Here is a 21223-nt window from a genome sequence, read left to right as displayed (position 1 = left end):
TTAAGGCATTCAGTGACAGACTTTATAGTCTCAAAATCTTTTCCCTGTCAGTTTACTTTAAAAGTTACTATTTTAACCTTGGCACAAAATGATACATTTCAATGTCATAGTAAACTTAATACTTTAAAATAGTTCGTTTCAACTTATAAATAAATGAACTTGAAATGTGTCCCAGAATTCAATTAGCGTTACTGATAATGGAGTGACATTCAGAGAATAGACCAAATTTTTGCCTTTTCCATGTTTGCTAATGGATGTTCATTCATTGGCTGATGACCTATACATAACAGATATGCTACCAATTCACAGTGCGTTATGATAGATTGCATGGACAGAAGAGGTTCTTCACGTTGCAGCAACACAAATTGCTGGCCTGCTTTTTTATTATTATGAATCTCACGGTCAGTTTATGGTAGTTCCTCAAAGCTGTCCATGATTGATGCATTTATGTATGTGTATTTTTTACCCTTAGAGTGAGTGAGATAATTTTAAGCAATCCAACAGCAAAACCTATTTTAAAAAGGATTTGTTTATTTCACATTTGCTCTGGAGGTTACTAGAGAAATTTGACGACTCATACTTACACTGACATACACAAATTAATTATAGATGAAAGCAAAAACAATATCTCTGAGAAAAGTGAATCTACTGTACAATACAGGTTTGATGTTTTGAAATAGAGATATATGAAGTGAAGGCTTGGAATTGCAGGATTATCTTAGCAGCTGCAATGGCCTTTATAGTTGAATACCATTTTCTGTCATGTGATCTGGACAACCTATCATTCATATTCTAAGTGAGGCAAGTTGTAATCCAATTTATAGTTTTGAATTCCAAATGCCACTCAAGTCTGTTTCATTATTCTTGGAGTAGTTATTGACAGTGGCAGGTGTGCCACCTAGGCTTTCCCATTTGTTATACTCTTTGTATCATCTAGAAGCTCAACAATATTGCAGTTGTAAAAGGTCTAATGACCTTCTGAGTTCACTTTGGAAGAGTTTAAACTCATTAAACCAGTTTTCTAAAAATTATGACTGTTGGGATGTAATATGAGTCAGATATGAACAAGAGTAAATATACTTGCTGTCAATAATTATTAAAGTGATACAGTCATAGAGAGCTACAGCACAGAAAAAGGCCCTTTGGCCAATCGAGTCTGCAATGGTCACAAACAACTACTTGACTCTTTGTAACTGCAGTCCATGTGGGTAGGTTCTTAGGGAAAGAGTTCCAGGATTTTTTCCTAGCAACAGAATGGAATGGTATTATAGTTCCAAATCAGGATGGTGTATGACTTGAAGAGAAATTTTCAGGTGTTGGTGTTCCCATGCTTCTGCTGGCCTGTTCTTCCAGAGGACAGTAGCCACAAGTTTAGAACTTTTATTTACTCATGTGATATGGGTGTCGCTGGCTGGCCTGCATTATTGCTGTTCTCTAGTTGCCCTTGAGAAGGTGATAGTGAACTGCCTCTTTGAACTGTTGCAGTTCATGTAGACCTACAATTCTCTTTGGTAGAAGTATACCATTCAGCCCCTGAAGCCTGCTCTGCCATTCAGTAAGATCATGGCTGATTTGTTTGTGATTCAAATTCCACATTTCCATCTAGCTTTGATGACCTTTGATTTCCTTAGCTAACAAGTAACCATTTATCTCTGCCTAAGAAGGTTTCAATGTGACAGCTTCCATTGCCTTTGTACACAATTATAAAGCTGTACAATGCTTTCAGAAAGAAAAACATCATCACTGCCGTAAAAGATAAACCCCTAAGTTTTAATCCATTCCCTCTAGTTCTGGACTCATCCAAAAGAGGAAACATCCATTTCATGTCCATCTAGTCAAGACCATTCAGGATCTTATATATTTCAATCAAGCCACCCTCACTCTTCTGAACTCCCTGCTGTCATAGGAGCCTGGGTGAATTGTTGCAGTTCATTTTGAATATCAGCTGCATATAACACTGTCAGTGGTGGAGGCAGTAAATATTTAAGGGAGTGGATGACTTGCCATCTAAATCTTCGGTGTTGTTGAAGTTACATTCATCCTGGGAAATGGCCTGTATTCCGTCTTATATGGTTAGAACAGTTTAGTTATGTGAGCAACTAATCCTGGGGAACACATCTTTAGTATGAGAGCCAAGATATTGTCAGGGCCTATACGCTTTGCTGTACACTGTGTCTTGAGTAATCTCTTGTTACCACATGGAGTGAGTTGAATTGTTTGAAGACTGGGATCTGTGATGCTGGGGACCTCAGGAGACTGAGATGGATCATCAACTCACGACATCTGGATGAAGACAGTTGCAAATGCCTTGTCTTTTGTGCATGATGATCTCCACCATCATTTAGTTTGGTGATGTTTATGGAACTTCCTGCTCTGGGTTTTTTTTTTGTAATTATCCACCTTCTTTCAGTATAGGATTTGTTGGGATTTCAGGGATCTGTTGTTGCTTAGCTCTGTCTATGCATGTTGTTCCTGCTGCTTGGTATGAATATAGACCTTGATTATAACTTCCTGCTATTGTACCTCCATGCGGGCTGAACGACCTTTTAAGTAAGACTCGATCTTCTCCACGTGCTGTTGGCATTCTTAGAAGGGGTTATCAAAGACCATTACAGATAACAACTCTAATTGCCTCTTGCTGCACATCCTGCCCAGTGAACTGGGGCTAATCTTACCATTCTCTAACATCCAGCTCACTTGTCCCAATGTTTACCCTGTGAGCTCTAGCAACAGAGTCAGCTCTCACCATGTCTATTCATGCCTCTCCAAGATGTCTATTCACTGATAAACAAGTCCCTTACCATCTATGGACTTATTCTGACAACAGAATGACAATGAATTGACGAGGCCTTATGATCTGTCTTGAATGGGCAATCCCTGACACAGAGATTATGTTCTGAGGAAGGGTCACTAGACCCAAAACGTTAGCTCTGATTTTTTTATTCACAGATGTTGCCAGACCTGCTGAGCTTCCAGCAACTTCTGTCTTTGTTCCTGATTTATAGCTTCCGCAGTTCTTTTGGTTTTTACAGAGATTATGCTGTCTGGTCCTAGTCTGTCTGACAAGAGGAAACAACCTTTCAATGTTTACCCTGTCAAGCTGCCAAGAATCTCAACTTCTCCTCATTGCAAAATCCCTCCATACCAGGAATCAACCTGGTGAAACTTCTCTGGACTGCCTCCATTGCTAGTACATAATTCCCTAGGTAAGGCATATTCAGGTGTGCTTTGACTAATGCCCTATTTAGTTTTAGCAAGATATCTCTTTTTTATGCTTTATTACATTTGAAATCTAAGACAACAGTCTATTTGCCTTCCTTATTACCTGCTGGAATTGAATGCTATTGTTTTGTGATTCATGCACGCGAACCTCCAAATCTGTTGGGGCTGCAGCTTTCAGTAATCTCCCCCTGTTTCAATAATACCCAGCTCTTCCATTCTTCCTACCAAAGTGATAGAGTTATAGGAATGTGGAGTAATACAGCATGAAAACAGACTCTTCAGTTCAACTAGTCCATATCAACCATGTTCCCAAACTAAACTAGTCCCAATTACCTGCATTTGTTCCATATCCATCCAAACCTTTCCTATTCATGTACTTATCCAAATGTCTTTTAAATGATGTAACTGTACCTGCATCCAAACACAATCCACTCTCTATGTAAAAAGGTTGTCCCTCGTGTCCTTTTTAAATCTTTCTTGTCTCACCTTGAAAATATGGCTCCTAGTTTTGAACTTCCCAACCCTAGGAAAAAAACCCTTCCTATTCACCTTATCTATGCTCCTCATGATTTTATAAACCTCTAAAAGGTCACCCATCAACCTCCTTCACTCCAATGAAAAAAGTCCCAGCTTATCCAGAATGTTTTTATCACTCAAACGCTCCATTCCCAGCAACATCATGGTATTTTTTTTTCTGAATCCTCTCCAATTTAATAATATCTTTCTTACAGTAGTGTGTAATCTCACTTTTTCTCATATCATATTCCATTTTCCAAGTCTCTCAACCTGTCTATAACCCTCTGTAGACTCTTTTTTCATTCATGCACTGGCTTTCACATTTATTTTTGTGTCATTTACCAACTTGGCACATTCATTTCTGTCATCCAATTTATTATTTTATTTGTAAAAGACTGTGGTGCCAGCACTGATCCCTGTGGCACTTCACTGGTTACAGGTTACCAATCTGAAAATGCCCCATTCATCCCAACTCTTTGTTCTATTAGTTAGCCAATCCACTATCCATGATTATATATATATCTCCAACACTTTGGGCTCTTATTTTATTAAGCTGCCTTACGTGCAGTACCTTATTGAATGCTGTTTGGAAATCCAAACATATTACATCTACTGGTTCCCCTTTATTTACCCTGTTTGTTACTTCATCAAGAAAGTCTGATAAGTTGATCAGACATGACTTTCCCTTCATGAAGCCCTATTAACTTTGCTTGATTATACATCCTTTATCTATTAGCAGGCTAAGTTCTGGTGTAACCAGAGAGATCATGTCACAAGGAATTTGGGTACTATAGCTCTAATGTACATAGGCAACGACTCTGAATTCCAAAGGTGAGGTGAAAGTGACAGCCCTTGATAGCAAGGCTGCATTCGACTGAGTGTCGCATCAAGGAGCCCCAGCAACACTGGAATCAGTGGGTATCAGGGGTCAAATGTTCCAGTGGTTGGAGTCATAGCTGACACAAAGGAAGATGGCCGTGGTTGTGGGAGGTCAATCATCTCAGCTCCAGGTCATCTCTGCAGGAGTTCCTCAGGGTAGTGTCCTAGGCCCAACCATCTTCAGCTGCTTCATCAACAACCTTCCCTCCATCATAAGGTCAGAGGTGGGGGTGTTCACCAATGATTGCACAATGTTCAGAACCATTCGTGACTCCTCAGATACTGAAGCAGTCCATGTTCACATGCAACAAGATCTGGACAATATCCAGGCTTGGGCTGACAAGTGGCAAGTGACATTCACGCTTCACAAATGCCAGGCTATGACTATCACCAATAAGAGACAATCTAACCACCGTCCTTTGACATTCAATGGTGTTACCATCACTGAATCCCCCACTATCAACATCACAGGGGTAACCATTGACCAGAAACTCAACTCGACTCACCACACTAACAGAGTGGCTACAAGAGCAGGCCAGAAGCTGGGAATACACATCTCCTGCCTCCTCAAAGTCTGTCTGCCATCGACAAGGCACAATTCAGGAGTGTGATGGAATACTCCCCACTTGCCTGGATGAATGCAGCCCCAACAACACTCAAGAAACTTGACACCATCCAGGACAAAGCAACCCACTTGATTGGCACTACATCCACAAGCATTCACTCCCTCCACTACCAATGCTCAGTAGCAGTAGTGCGTACTATTTACAAGATGCACTGCAGAAATTCACCAAAGATCCCCAGACAGCACCTTCCAAATCCACGACCACTTCAATCTAGATGGATAAGGGCAGCAGATATTTGGGAACACCATCACCTCCAAGTTCCCCTCCAAGTCACTCAGCATCCTAACTTGGAAATATATCGTGGTTCTTTCACTGTCACTGGGTCAAAATCCTGGAATTCCCTCCCTGTTGGCATTGTGGGTCAACCCACAGCAGGAGGACTGCAGTGGTTCAAGAAGGCAGTTCACCACCACTTCTCAAGGGCAACTAGGGATGGGCAAGAAATGCTGGCCAGCCAGCGACACCCACATCCCACAAAATTAATAGAAAAAAAAATCTCCTGTACTGCAATGGCTGGGCAGCAATAAAGATATTTTGTATTCTCATCAAAAATACAGTGCACTTGAGTGAAAAAAGCATAAATATTGTGACATAAATAATCCTCAATGAAAGTCTTCTGGATTTTAAATAAAACAATGAAGTGTTGGAAACATTGAGCAGTCCTAGCAGCATCTGTGGAAAGAGAAAAATAGAGTTAAAATTTCAACTCTCCATAGATATTGCCAGAGCAGTTGAAGTTTCCTAGTACTTTTTGGTTTTATTTCAGATCTTCAAAATCTGCAGCATTTCCTTTTTATTCAGGGTTTTAAATGGCTTTTCAGTAATTAAATAGTAGTCAACAAAACTGATAGAAAGGAAAGTTTTAAATTATAAGTATACAGCTGAAAAGTTTTTTAAAGCAGATTCATCGGTAATGTTGCATCTGTGCTACCTCATTGCATGGTATTATGTTTCTATAAAAATCCTGCATAGCTTTAATGGTCTCTTTGTTTTATACTATTTCTCTTTTGAAAGTCTAGAAGAGCCAGATTTTCCACCTTGAGGCACAAATCATGAATCAGGCCACTTCTACATTGTCATCCTGCCTCCTCAATAGCCATGTTCATTCATCATATCTTCCCCTAGCAACATTAGGAGCAGCTGGACTTATTTGTCACTACATTCCGAAAGCAGTGAACATTGAAATGGGCAGTACTTTTGTTCACTGAGATTTGGCCTCTATTCTGCACCATCAACCCCTCACCTACCCATAATCCTTTGTTCCTTCACACAACCCTCACCCTCATGGATTTTCACATGTACTTCATTCTCTGCTCTCCCTATGCTCCTTCTTTACTTCAACCCATGCCCACTCGCCACCCTATTGCTCCTTACCCTCATGATCACTGACTCATCCCCATAACCCCACATGTCCATTTTACCTCTCCCATGCCAGCTTAAACGTCCCTGATTCAGTCATCCAATATTCACACTCTACAGACCTCTTGACCTTTATAATAAATTCAAATCATTGAGATGCTCATAAAAGTGTCCAGATTGAAAAACAAGTAATAATTCAAAACACACTTAGTAACCATAACATTCTCAATTTGTCTTAAACTCTCATGGTAAACAAACAATAATTCATAAACCAACTTTTTTAAAAAACTCTTTCAAGTGGGCATAAGCTAAGCAAACAAGGAATCCACTTCTGTGAACCCTGTTTGAGCCATGTTGAGATGAAGCGAGTGTGGAGTTTAGGGCTCCATCAAGTAACGATATTCTATTGAATGACTGTGTCAAGATTCCCTGCTGAACTGTCATGAACCACATTGGCTTTGGAAGTTAATCTGACTCCATTAAAATTGCAGAGGGTTTAAATGCAACCTCCACAATTGAGCCAACAAGATTTGAAGTACTGTGAGGAGGGGCTCATGACCTTCCCCATTTCTTCCAATCACTGTTGTAAAATTGCTGGCAACAGGTTTTGCATATGGCACCCACCCTCCTCTTTCAGTTGTTTACAGTCTTTTAACTTGGGAATTCTAGGAAATAGGAACTGGAAAAGACCATTCCACTGCTTTCAGCTTGTTCTGCCATTCAATTACATCATGTCTTAAACAATCTATTGATTCCTGATTGATGATGGATTGATTGATTTATTGTAACATTTACTAAAGTACAGTGAAAAGCTTTGTTTACAAGCAGTACAAGCAGAACATAGTAAGCAAGGATGTACAGATCAAAAAGACTTAGAGACATACAGGTTACATTGCACAGGGCGTGCGCTAGGTGAAATCAATATTAACAAGATCAGCATTATTTGAGGCTAGAGAGTCCATTCATCAGTATAATAACAGTCAGGAAGAAGCTGCTCCTGAACCTTCTGTTGCATGTGTTCAGGCTTCTGTAGCTTCTGCCTGACAGAAGAGGTTGTAGGAGATCATTACCAGGGTGCGATAGATCTTTGATGATGTTAGCAGCCTTTCTGTGGCAGCAGGCCATGTAAATGGAGTCCATGGAGGGAAGGTTGGCTTTCATGATGGTTTGTGCTACGTGTACCACCTTCTGAAGTTTCTCATGGTCCTGGACAGAACAGTTGCCATACCAGGCTGTTATACACCCAAACAGCACACTTTCAATTGTGCGTCTGTAGAAGTTGGTAAGGGTCCTTATGGACATGCCAAATTTCCTTAGCCGCCTGAGGAAGAAGAGGCATTGCTGTGTCTTCTTGACTGTCGCATCTATGTGGGAAGTCCAGGACAGGTTGTCAGTTATCGTCACTCCAAGGAACTTGACGTTCTCCACCCTCTCAACTTCAGTTCCATGAATGTAGATGGGAGCATGTTCTCCTCTTTTCTTTCTGAAGTCAATGATTGTCAAATGCTCATTTGGCATAGCCCTAGTGGATTTTTGAAGGAGGGAATTCCAGATTTCCATTAATCCTTTGGGTGAAGAAGAGCTTTGTGATGACACCTCTGAGTAGCCAAGGACTTTATAATTATAACCCCTTTGTTTGGCTTCATCCATCAAAAGGGAATCAGATAGTTATTTGTCTTAGGAATACAGCAGTGCATGTTGGAAGGAGCATTTTGAGGATCTTCTCAACTAAGACTCTGCCCCACATGTCATGCATGCAATTCACCATCACCTAAGCCCAACACATGCCTGACATGAGTTTGAAAAGGCCATCTGACAGCTGAAGAGCAGCAAGGCTGCCAAAATACTGAAAAACAATGGAGAAGCACTTAAAATGAATATATCTCACTCAGAGATAGTAAGAATTGCAGATGCTGGAGTCAGAGATAACACAGTGTGGAGCTGGAGGAACACAGCAGGCCAGGCAGCATCAGAGGAGCAGGAAAGTTCACGTTTCGAGTTGGGACCCTTCTTCTGAAACGTCAACCTTTCTGCTCCTCTGAATATGCCTGGCCTGCTGTGTTCCTCCAGTTCCACACTGTGTTAAAATGAATATATTATCTCTTTATCATCAGAAGGAAGAGAGCATGCAAGTGGATCTCCAAAACCCTGTAATTGTGACCATCTTCAAGAAAGGAATTAAGACTGATTGAAGTAACTGCAGCGGAGTCTCCTCTCTGTTTTCATCACGCAGAAGGTCATCATAAAAATCATCCTCAATTACCTCTCCCCACTAACCAAAGAGCTTCTAATTGGAAACTCAATGCAGATTCTTTCCATTAAAAGACACAGCGAACATGATCCCCATAGCAAGATAAATCCAAGAAGATTGTATAGAGCAGCAGCAACCTCTGTATACAGTCTTCTTCAACTCCACAAAGGCCTTTGATTCTGTCAATCAGGAGAGGATATGGAGTGACCTCCTTAGATTTGGCTGCCCACAGAAATACAGCAACCTCCTGTACCAGCTGCAGAACAACATCCAAGCCATGATTCTCAACAATAGATCATCACAAAGCAAGGCTTTGTCATTGCACCAACACTTTGCTCCACCTTTCTCACTGCAACACTCTATGAGTTTCTCCACAGAACAAGCAGGAAACTATTCAACCTTCAATGTCTCCAACCCAGAAAAAGACCACTTCAACTTGTGTGATGGTGTTGCAGTATGCAGATGACATTTTTGTGCATGCACTGTCAGTCTGATCTCTAAGCCATTGTCAATGCATGCATGGGATTTATGAGAGAATGGAAGACAAAGGTTTTCTATCAGCCAACCTCTACTGTGAAATACTGTCTCAGATTATCTAGATCCCTGGTGAGCCACTGGACCAGTTCTCATTCCTTTTGTGCCTCCCTTCAGTGGGGGCAGGCATTGGTTTCAGTGTGCCTTTTGCAACCTGAGGAATAGAGTGTTTGACGGATAGACCTTAAATCCAGCACCAAGCTCATGGACTGCAAAGCAGGATTATCTGCGTGCATCAGAGAAATGGACAATCTACAACAGACATCTCAAATCCTGAAATTCCCAAATAATCATAATATTTACTCTTTATCTGAGAAAGAATATTGCGCACAACAGTGCAAATGTTTGAATTGGGCTTTTGGAATCTCCTACCTCTCTGACATAAGGCTGGCTCTCTTCCACAGAGGTAGGTGTCACAGGTTAGATTGGATCATCTCCTGGGTCTCCTTGGGTTCCTGCACAGTCTTCTGCATGACTCCCCCACAGTCCCCCAACAGTCTTGCTACAAATCTTCCCTGCAAGTGGGTAGCTTCCAGGTATATGTTTTTACTCCCCATTGGCCTGGATCTTCCAGAATGCTCTGTGGCTTTTGGCCAATGGGGTCATGAGCTAGGTTGAAATCATCCAATGGAGTTGTGCCAGCACCCTTTACTGTTGCCATGCCAGGAGGTGTAAAGTTCACATACTTGGATTATCAAGATGCCAGAAAGTATGACTTCTCCAAGACAGGACCCTTGGGATGGTTGTAACTGGCTCCCCCAAGCCTTTGTGACCTCTGTGATCTTGAATTCCACTGTTCTCTGCAGCCAATAGCTGCTGGCTGTTGTTTAATTTAGTTTAGCTAATTTTCTGTCAGGCCCAATTTCTTTATTAGTGGGTCAATTTAGAATATCCAATTTTGGGTCCATAGTCACTTGAGCATACCTCAAAGCCTCCCTGAAAAAATATAATATCTCCACTCATTTATAAAAATGGGAAAATGTCATCCAAGGTCTGCTTAAGAAGGAGAAATATTTATTTGAAAAGAAACAATGTGCAGGGTAATGTGGAGAAGACATGAGAGAGGCAATTAGGTGAGATGTTCATTTGGAGAGCAGGTGCACAGATAATGGGCTGAATAGCCTCCTTCTGTCTTGTAGATACTCTGATTCTGAGACCACTATATTAAGCCGTACGACATCTGGTCCCTGCAATGAAATTGTATCATAGTTCTATCTCAATGCAGCACTTTGCAGTTTTACTCTGCCCCTCCCCACTTCCTGACCCATCTCGTGGGGCTAGTAGGGTTTTGTCTTGCATTTCTTTGCTATTGATTAAATTTCCTTATATTTCCTTTCACTTACTTCTATCACAATTGTCAAGGCCTCTGTCTTGCTTTTCACATTATGTTACAACTTCCCTCCGAAAGGTATGAAGATCTAGAATTAACTGATTTTGCTCCTCAGGAATACGTTGATAAATTAAGCATGTGTGTGAGATAAATTTGTACAGAGTACAAAGTGTTCTTGTCAGACACATTTAAACTATAGTCTTTATTGACAATTGGCATTGTACATTTGACTTCAACAAAGGTTAATATATTAATCAAGATTTTGCAGTGTTTTGATGGTACACACGGCATTGGAAAACCTTTTATTGCATTTCTGCCATAGTACAAGCTCCACAATAATTGCAAGATAAATTTAACTCAAATAAAACATCCATGGCAGGGAAAAGTAACATAGTGGTAACTGTTGCATGGAAACGACTTTCTGTTTGATTATTTAGACTTTGTTATTGATATATTTGAGAAACTTGTGGTTTATATTTTTACATTTTTAGCATTTTACTGTCACAATAAGCAAATTTGTTTTTTTAATTATTATTTATAAATTGAAAACTCATGTACTTTTGATGTCTATTGGAGCATCTCCAAAGGAAATCTCATGATGGAAGTAAATTAGAGTACATATTTTATTAAGCTAATCTGATGGAAGATAGTAATAGGAGCTAGAGTAGCAGTAAACAAATAGAAAGTTTTGGCTGACTAAGATCATTGTCAGATGGATATACTACAAGGCTTCCAATCTTTTGTGCTCCTGAGGGCTCCTCAGTGCTGTGAACAAAATATGGGGACTCCATGTAGAACACAGAACTGTACAGCACAGGAACAGGCCTTTCAGCCCACGATGTTGCGCTGAACATGAGACCAACTTAAACTAATCCTTTCTGCCTGCCCTTGGTCCATATCCTTCCATTCCTTGCATAGTCATGTACTTATCTAAAAGTCCTTATTGTATCTGCCTCCACCACCAACTCTGGCAGCGTGTTGTAGACTCCTACCATTCTCTGTGTAAAAAACCTGCCCATTATATCTCACAGAATTATAGAACCATAGAAACCTTACAGTGTGGAACCAGGCCATTTGGCCCAACAGTTCCACACCGACCCTCCAAAGAGCACCCCACCCCAACCCATCCTCCCAGCCTATCCCTGTAACCCTACATTTCCTTTGAACTTTCCCCCTCTCACCTTATATGCATGCCCCCTAATTTTAGACATTTCAACTCTGGGAAAAAGATTTTGACCATCAACCCTATCTATGAATCCCATAATTTTACAGACTTCTATTAAGTTTCCCTACAGCCTCCACCGCTCTAGAGAAAAATGTGGATATTTTGTGCATTTCTGTAATATAAAGCCTTCCTTTGATTTTTTAATGTGTCTTGTGTTTATACTTCCAATTACATGACTTAACTGTAACCAAATGTGAGGTGGACCAACATCCTGATCTCAAACTGGATAGTAGGACACACTCTGCTGAGATTGGTAATCCAATCAGATGACCTGATTTAACGCAATTTCTGCTATGCCAGGACCAGGGTCAGAAAGAGGTATAAAGTCATACCCTCAAGAACATCATGGCTGCAGCCAGGGGGTGACGTGGTGGTTCAGTGGCTAGCACAGCTGCCTCACAGTGCAAGGGACCTAGGTTTGATTTCACCATTGGGTTACTTTCTGTGTGGAGTTTGCACATTCTCCCTGTGTTAATGTGTGTTTCCATCAGGCATCCGGTTTCCTCCCACAGTGCAAAGATGTGCAGGCTAGGTGGATTGGCCATGCTAATTCATTCTGTAGTGTCCAGGGATGTGCAGGCTAGGTGGATTATCTATGATAAATGTGAAGGTACGGAAATGCGGGTGGCTGCTGTGTCTTGGTGGCATGCTCTTCGGAGAGTCATTGCAGACTCCGTGAGTAGAATGGTCTCTTTCCAAACTGAATGGATTCAAAAATGTGATGTTGTCAGTCATCAGAAGACACATAGAAAATCGAGTAGCCTTGCGACCATCCAGTAACAGGTTTCTGTGCGTGTGATCTCACAAAGTAAGTGGTGTTGTCAGTGTATGCTGTTGCTTAAGGACTAAGTTAAGCATCACAATATAAAATGGAAATTGCATTCAAAGTTTGTTTCTTGCCATTAATACCAACAGTATGAGAAAAAGACCTTAGATGGCAATGAGAGTCCTTGCTTACAAGACTTACACATGTAGCAATAGTAAGTGGTTTTAGTGTATGAAAATTAGTAATCGAATTAAGCAATTAATTATTATTATTATTGTTTCACTTAATGTAAATGTTGCTGGTGCTGAACAATAGTTCTATCAAGAAATGACATATATTTTTAACAAGGAGCTGCACATGCGATGGCTGATGGTCATCCTTGCTTTGCTTTTAGTGATATAACTGAACAAAATCCAGCTTCACATAAGGAGGTTGTAGTAAGTGGAACCAAACACTTCAGAAGAAGCAATGAACAATTCATCAGCACGTTCATACCAAAATGCCTCTAACTGCATTTCTGAGGGAGTACTGAGGGAGCTGTCAAATGAAATGTCAATGAGCTCTTTTAATGGTTTTGATGGGATAGCGGGGGGATGCTCAGCTGCAATATTCTCACTAAAGGAGTTTGTAGCCCAAAGGAATGGAGCTGTTGTGAATTCTTAGCTATTATATTTTGTTTGTGGACCAGAAATATGCACTACCTGCTGTGGTTTGATTGCATCAAATACATTTTTCTTTCTTAAATGAAAGCATATAGGAGCTCAAACATATCTTTAGTTCTGCAGAGATAAGAACTTTCCAGACTTTCTGTTTCCTTTTCAAATACATCAGTTCTTTCATGCTGGCAAAAAATAGCCAGTTTCCATGTATAAGTTGACAACATCCAGCCTCACCTCAGCACCATTTCTCCCAAACTTTCCACTGTTTCTAAGTTATCAGTCTGCAGCATCTAGTATTCAATGAACAGAAATTTCCTTCAATTAAATATCAGAAAGACAACACTATTGCCTTTCTTCCTGCCATAAACTTTACTTCATCACCACCAATTCCATCTCATTCCTTGGCAGCTGTCTAAGGTTGAACAGGATAATTTGCAACCACTTGAATTTGATCCCAAGATGAGTTTTCAACCAGTTAACTGTACTCTATGCACCTATTAATAAAGCCAAGTACACAGCATACCTTATTAACTGCTCCCCCCAACTGTCCTACCACCTTCACTGATCTGTAAACATATACAACCAGGTCCCTCTGATCCTGCAACCCCTTTAGGATTGTACCTGCTGTTTTATGCTTTTCAATGTTCTTTCTGCCAAGTGCGTAGACTCTCTCATGAGGTGAAATATCCTCTCACACTTCTTTGCATTGATCTTCATCTACCTTCCATTTTTCCACTAAGTCAACTTGCCCATTCCCTTCTGGAATTCCACTGTCTTTCTCACAATTATACAATTCTTCCAAGTTTCATGTCACCTGAAAACATTGAAATTGTCCTCTGCACCAAAATCTGATGATTCATAGATATCAGGAAAAGCAAGGGTACCATTATCAATCCTGAGGAAACTCCACTACAAACATTCCTCCAGCTTGTAAAAGATCCATTGACCATTTCTCTCAGTTTCCTGTCACTCAGCTAATTTTGTATCTGCGTTACTATAGTCTCTTCTATACTAGGACCTATAACTTTCCTCACCATTGTGTTGTGTATCAACCACCTCCTGGAAATCCATGTATACCACATCAAAAGCATTACCCTCACTAGCCTTTCTGTTACCTCTTCCTCCATGAAGTATCTTGGGGAATTTTTATCATGGCAAGTGTGCTACATAGATATATGTTGTTGTTGTTCCATTTTTCATAAATCTATTCAACTTTATCACTTCACTGAATATATCTACCAAAAATCCCATGAAACCATAAGAAATAAGAACAGAAGTAGGCTGTTCAACTCCTTGAGACTGTTCTGCCATTCAATAGGATCATGGCTGATCCAACATTCCTCACTTTCCTGCATTTTTCCCGTAACTCTTGATTCCTCTACAGTTAAAGAATCTATCCATCTCAGCCTTAAACATACATAAGGACTCTGGCCCCACAACTCTCTGTAGCAAGGAGTTCCAAGATTCTCAACCCTCTGAGAGAAGAAATTATTCCTCATCTCAATCTTAAATTGGCATCCTATTATTCTGAGACAATACCATCTGGTCCTAGACTGTCTCATGAGGGGAAACTTTCTCTAAAATGTATGCTGTCAGGCCCGTCAAGAATCCTAATTATTTCAATGATATCATCTCTCAAATTTTAAATTCCAGTGAGTAGAGTCCCAACCTGTCTTCCCTTCACTCATAAGACAATCCCTTGATACCAGGGAACCTTCTTTGAACTGCCTCCGAAGAAATTATATCTTTCCTTAAATAAGGGGATCAAAACTGCTTGCAGTACTCCCAATACATCTCACTTGCACATTGTACAGTTGCAGTATGACTTCCCTACTCTTATACATCAAACCCCTTGAATTCAGGGCCAAAAGTACAAATAAGGGCAGCATGGTGGCTAAGTGATTAGCAATGCTCCTCACAGTGCCAGGGACCCAGGTTTGATTCCACCCTTGAGCACTGTCTGTGTGAAGTTTACATATTCTCCCCATGTCTGCATCTGTTTCCTCTAGGTGCATCGGTTTACTCCCACAATTAAAAGATGTGCAGGTTAGGCTGATTTGCCATCCTAAATTGCTCAGTAGTGTCCAGGGATATGTAGGTTAGCTGGATTAGCTGTGGTAAATGTGGGATGGGGTTGGGGGATTGAGTCTGAGTGGGATACTGTTCAGTGGGTTGGTGCAGACTCAATGAGCTGAATTGAGCTTTAGTTTATTGTTGTGGATTTAATAAAATCAACAGGTGCTACTGTTGCACTCAAAGTACTGTGAAGATCTTATACAATATCTGTTTGAGTGAGCACTTCACCATATAAAAAGCAATGTATCAATGTGTTCAAATAGCATGAGGTGTGACAGCTTTTATTTTGTCCACAAAACCAGAATGCTTTTCATTCTTTCAGTTCCATTATTGCAAACAACATTTTAATTTGTCCATCTGATTTCTGTTCAAATCATAAAGTGATAAAATCATCCAACCTTTTGAAAATAATATGTAACTTTGCTATTGTTTTGAGTCCTCATAAAACAAATTTTTAAAATGTATTTCCTTACCCCACATACACTAAACAAAGGTCAATGGGGCATTTCAGTAATATCAATGGACTCGTCAGCTTGTATAGCAAAGTCATTGCCACTTATTTCATCAACTCACTGCAAAACCATGTCTACTGACACAAAATCAATTTGGTGTTTGACAGTGTCTTTTGACTTCAGCCCATTGCTCCATTCCTTGGCCTTGTGTTCTCCAAACATTTCCCTTACAGTGACATGCAGCATTATCAACTCCTCCGGAATTGTTTTTTGTTTTCACAATTTTCTGTGTCACTTTCTAAGATGAGACTTATCAGCAATAGGGGATTCCATGGTTGCTTTAAAGCTCCTTAGCTTTTATGATGCTCATTCTAATATATTCCAAGCTTTGAAATTAAATGTCTGCGTTTAGGAGGTTTTCAAAGATGCATCGGGAACACTTGAACAGAAATTAAACACTATAGTTAAGGTAAATCTCCATTTTGAGTGTAAATAAAATCAAAATTCCAGTGGCTGTCTTCGCTCACACTTCCATCTCCTTGGTGTTCTTCAGCCCCAAGGCTTGCACTTGATGAGGGAACTTCCGTACCATCATTCTGGGCTTGTTATTGATTCAAAGCTGATGGTGACATTGGAAATTAGAAAAAAAAGATTTCTACTATTCACTCTGTGCGTTTACAAAGCCTTCCATTTATAATGAACCAGGATCAAAATGTGCAGTGCTCATTCCAAGCTCATTTGGTGTACAGTTTGAAGGACCGGACAGAAATTCAAAATCTGGCCTGTCTTGACTTTCCGAAACCCTTCACCTTTCCAAAGCACTGTTGATAACACTGCTCCTCATCTCAACTGCCAATTTAGTGACTGAGAGCAGTTGCCTTTCTTTTATTCACATGTGATAGTTGCCCTTGAGAAATAGGCAGTGAGCTGCCTTCTTGAACTGTTGCAGTCCATGTGCTGAAGGTAGACTCACAATGCCATTATGAAGGGAATTCCATAATCATGATTCAAAGATGCTGAAGGAATGGCAATATATTTCCAAGTCAGGATAAGAAGTGATCTGGGGAGGATCTTGCAGGGGGTCATCTCATGTATCTCCTACCTTTGTCCTTTTGGATGAAACTGGCCATGAATTTCAAAGGTACTGTCTGAGGAGCTTTGGTGAATTTCTGCAGTGCATCTTCTGCAGTAGGTGGTATACACAGTTGATGCTGAGGTTGCTGGTGGTGGGAGTGAATGTGGATGTGGTGCCAATCAAACAGGCTGTATTGTCCTTGATGGTGTCAAGTTTCTTGAGTGTTTTTGGAGCTGCACTCATCTAGACAAATATGGATTATTCCAACACAGTCCTGACTTGTGCCTTGTAGATAGTGCTCAGGGTTTGGGGAGTTAGGAGGTGACTTACTCACGACAGTTTTCCTAGTTGCTGACCTCTTCTTGGAGTCACTGTATTTATAGGGATTGTCCAGTTGAGGACTCCAGCATGTTGACAGTGGGGGATTCAGTGATGGTAACATCATTGAATGCTAATGGGTATTATTTAGAATGTCAAGGGTGTTGGATAAAATGTCTCTTTTTGGAATTGAATATTGTCTGGCATTTGCATGACACGAGTGTTACCTGCCAGTTTTCAGGCCAAGCCTGGATATTGTCCAGATCTTGCTACACTTGATCATGGACTACCAGTACCAGCATTTATTTCTCATACCTAATTGCCACTTGAACTGATTGGCTTACTAGGGACATTTCAATCAACCACATTGTTGTAACGTGGAGGTGCCAGTGTTAGACTGGGGCAGACAAAGTCAGAAATCACATGACACCAGATTATAGTCCAAAAGGTTTATTTGAAATCACAAGCTTTCAGACTGCTGCTCTTTCATCACACTTCACCTGACAAAGCAGCTGTCCAAAAGCTTGTGATTTCAAATAAACCTTTTGGTCTATAACCTGGTGTCATGTGACTTCTGACTTTGTCCTGATTGTTGTAAATTTGGAGTCACATTTAGACCAGACTGCCTGAAGGGCATCAGTGATGAGTTTTTGACAAGATGGGTTTTTAACCAGATGGGTTTTTACAACAACTGCAGGAGTTACATGGCTGATATTAGACTAGCATTTAATTCCAGTCTTTAATTGATTCAAATTTCACATTTGCAGTCATGGGACTTGAACTACTCTGGTTCTCTGATTTACTACTCCAGTGACAATACCACTATACCATTGTCTCCCTTATTTTGTGCTTCTGATATGCTGTGCAGCAATTTTTTTTCTGTAGGCAGCACCAAGTTATCCATTGAGTCCACACCAACCCTCCAGAGAGCATCTCACCAAGACCCACCCCGCCCCCCGACACTATCCCTGTAACCTCGCATTTCCCATGGATAATCCATCTAGCCTGCACATCTTTGGGCGGCACGGTGGCACAGTGGTTAGCACTGCTGCCTCACAGCGCCAGGGACCTGGGTTTGATTCCAGCCTTGGGCGACTGTCTGTGTGGAGTTTGCACATTCTCCCTGTGTCTGCGTGGGTTTCCTCTGGGTGCTCTGGTGTCCTCCCACAGTCCAAAGATATGCAGACTAGGTGGATTGGCCATGCTAAATTGCCCATAGTGTTCTGGGAGGTGTAAATTAGGTGGGTTGTAGGGGGATGGGTCTGGGTGGGATGCTCCGAGATTCAGTGTGGACTTGTTGGGCCGAAGGGTCTGTTTCCACACTGTAGGGATTCTATGATTCTATCTTTGGATACTATGAGCAATCTTAGCACTGCCAACTCAACTAACCTGCACATCTTTGGGCTTATTGGAGATTATTGTTCATTAATCACCTTGTTTCCCCATTAGTATTCAGGTTCCTATCTTACCAAGCAAGTTAGATTTTGGGAAGCCCTGACATGGACATCAGAGCTGGTAGCTGGTGAATTCAGCTCACTGCTTGCTCCAAAGAATCTCCATACTTGACATTGGACAATATGTTAGAGCAAGCTCCATAGGCACTGGCCAAACACACCCATGTCCACAAACATTGGCATTTGACATGTGCCAGCCCCTAAGAGCCCTCATCATATATCTCTGAACACTTAAAAGACACTTCAGTACTTCAGTGCTGCGGCATGGGCTTAGGGACATATATCCAGAATCTATACTACACCAGGCTGTATCTTTGGTCTCTTTACTCACTGTTGCTTACTCACTCTGAATCCACCTGGGATGATCATAGCATCCCTGTCTTGCCTTTTTGTACTCTTCCCTTTCAACCAGAAATACCAGACTGTCTTGCCTTACTATTTTGTGCAGTCACAGAAGAAGGGTGAAGTTCTGGAACTTCTGGTAAGTTCCAGAGGACTCTAGGGTGGCTAATTTTGTTCCATTGCTTAGGAAAGGTAGCAAAGACAAGCCAGGGAACTACAGGCCAAGGAGCCTGACATCAGTGGTGGGCAAGTTATTGGAGATACTGAATGACAGGATCAATCAACATTTGGATAGTCAAGATCTGATTAGGGATAGTCAGCATGGATTTGTGTGTGGGACGTCAAGTCTGACAAATGTTTTACAGTTTTTCAAAGAGGTAACCAAGGGAATGGATGAGGGTAGGGCAGTGGATATTGTCTATATGGACTTTAGTAAGGCCTTTGACAAAGTTCGGCATGACAGGCTGGTCATGAAAGTTAGGTTGCATGTGATACATGGAGAGCTAGCTAATTGGATTCAAAATTGGCTCGATGGTAGGAAGCAGACGGTGATGGTTGAAGGTTGTTTCTCAGACTGGAGATCTGTTACTAGTGGTGTACCACAAGGGGTTGGTGCTGGGACCTTTGTTATTTGTTAATTATATAAATGACCTGGATGTGAGTATACAAGGCATGATTAGTAAGTTTGCAGATGATACAAAATTAGGAAGTGTTGTTGATAGCAAAGAAGGTTATCAAAAATTACAGAGGAGTCTTAATCAGATAGGGAAGTGGGTTGAGGATTGGCAAATGCAAAACAATACAGATAAGTGTGAGGTGTTGCACTTTGGAAAGTCAAAAAAAGGTAGGACTTATACAGTAAATGGTAAGGTCCTCTGGAGTGTTGTGGAACAGAGAGACCTAGGAGTACAAGTACATAGCTCATTGAAAGCGGTGTTACAGATGGACAGGGTGGTGAAGAAGGCATTTAGCATGCTGGCCTTCATCGATTGAGGCATTGGGTATAGGAGCTGGGATGTCATATTACTGTTGTATAAGTCGTTAGTAACGCCGCACTTGGAGTATTGCATAGTTTTGGTCACCTGTTATAAGAAAGACACAGTTAAACTGGAAAGTGTGCAAAGAAGATTTAGCAGGATGCTGCCAGGGCTAGTAAGCCTGAGTTATAGGGAGAGGTTGACTAGGGTAGGACTTTATTCCTTGGAATGTAGGAGAAAGAGGGGTGACCTTATTGAGGTGTATAAAATCATGAGGGGTATAGATAGGATGAATGCATATAGTCTTTTTCCCAGAGATGGGGAATTGAAAGCTAGAAGGCATGGGTTTAAGGTGAGAGGGGATAGATTTAAGAAGAACGTGTGGGGCAACTTCTTCACACCAGAGAAAGTGTTTGAGGCAGGTACAATAGAAACATATAAAAAACATTTAGATAGGTACATGGATGGGAAGGGTTTTGAGGGATATGGACCAAATGTAGATAACTGGAACTAGCTGAGTGGGCACCATGGTCAGCAGGAACCAATTTGGGCTGAAGGGCTTGTTTCCATGCTGTATTACTCTATGACTAAGTAAACTTGTCATACTTGTCAGCAGTCCTCAGTCACATCAAGAAAGGTGACTTTCATTTAGGCAGTCTTTGCACAGTAAGCCAAAGGCAGTCTTTAATACCATTCTAAGAGCTTGGAAATGGTCTTTCATCCGCACGGGGAGTCAGAATTAGAAGGCTCACCACATAAGGGTTGAGGTGCCGATTGTCGGGCAGCCCGCTATTGAGTGATATATTTTTCTCTTTTTTTTTGGTTTGGAACTGTGAGTTGAAACTTAAGAATGGAACATGTGAATAGCAGTTTGCTTTAGAAGAGGAGAGAACAAAGACGTATGTTTTCCAGTAGATGTTTCCACGAATGACAATGTATGCTAAATCAGTTGTTACTTTTATATCTGAGATAGATAGATTTTTGTTAAGCAAATGCATTAAGGGATATGGACCAAAAACAGATACATGAGTTAGGCGGGGATAGTAGGAACTGCAGATGCTGGAGAATCTGAGATAACAAGGTGTAGAGCTGGATGAACACAGCAGGCCAGGCAGCATCAGAGGAGCAGGAAGTCTGACGTTTCGGGCTTAGACCCTTCTTC

Source organism: Rhincodon typus, chromosome 1, assembly GCF_021869965.1.
Source record: "Rhincodon typus isolate 14 chromosome 1, sRhiTyp1.1, whole genome shotgun sequence".
NCBI lineage: Eukaryota > Metazoa > Chordata > Chondrichthyes > Orectolobiformes > Rhincodontidae > Rhincodon > Rhincodon typus.
The sequence above is the reverse complement of the archived record's forward strand: the minus strand, read 5'-3'. Positions refer to the sequence as shown.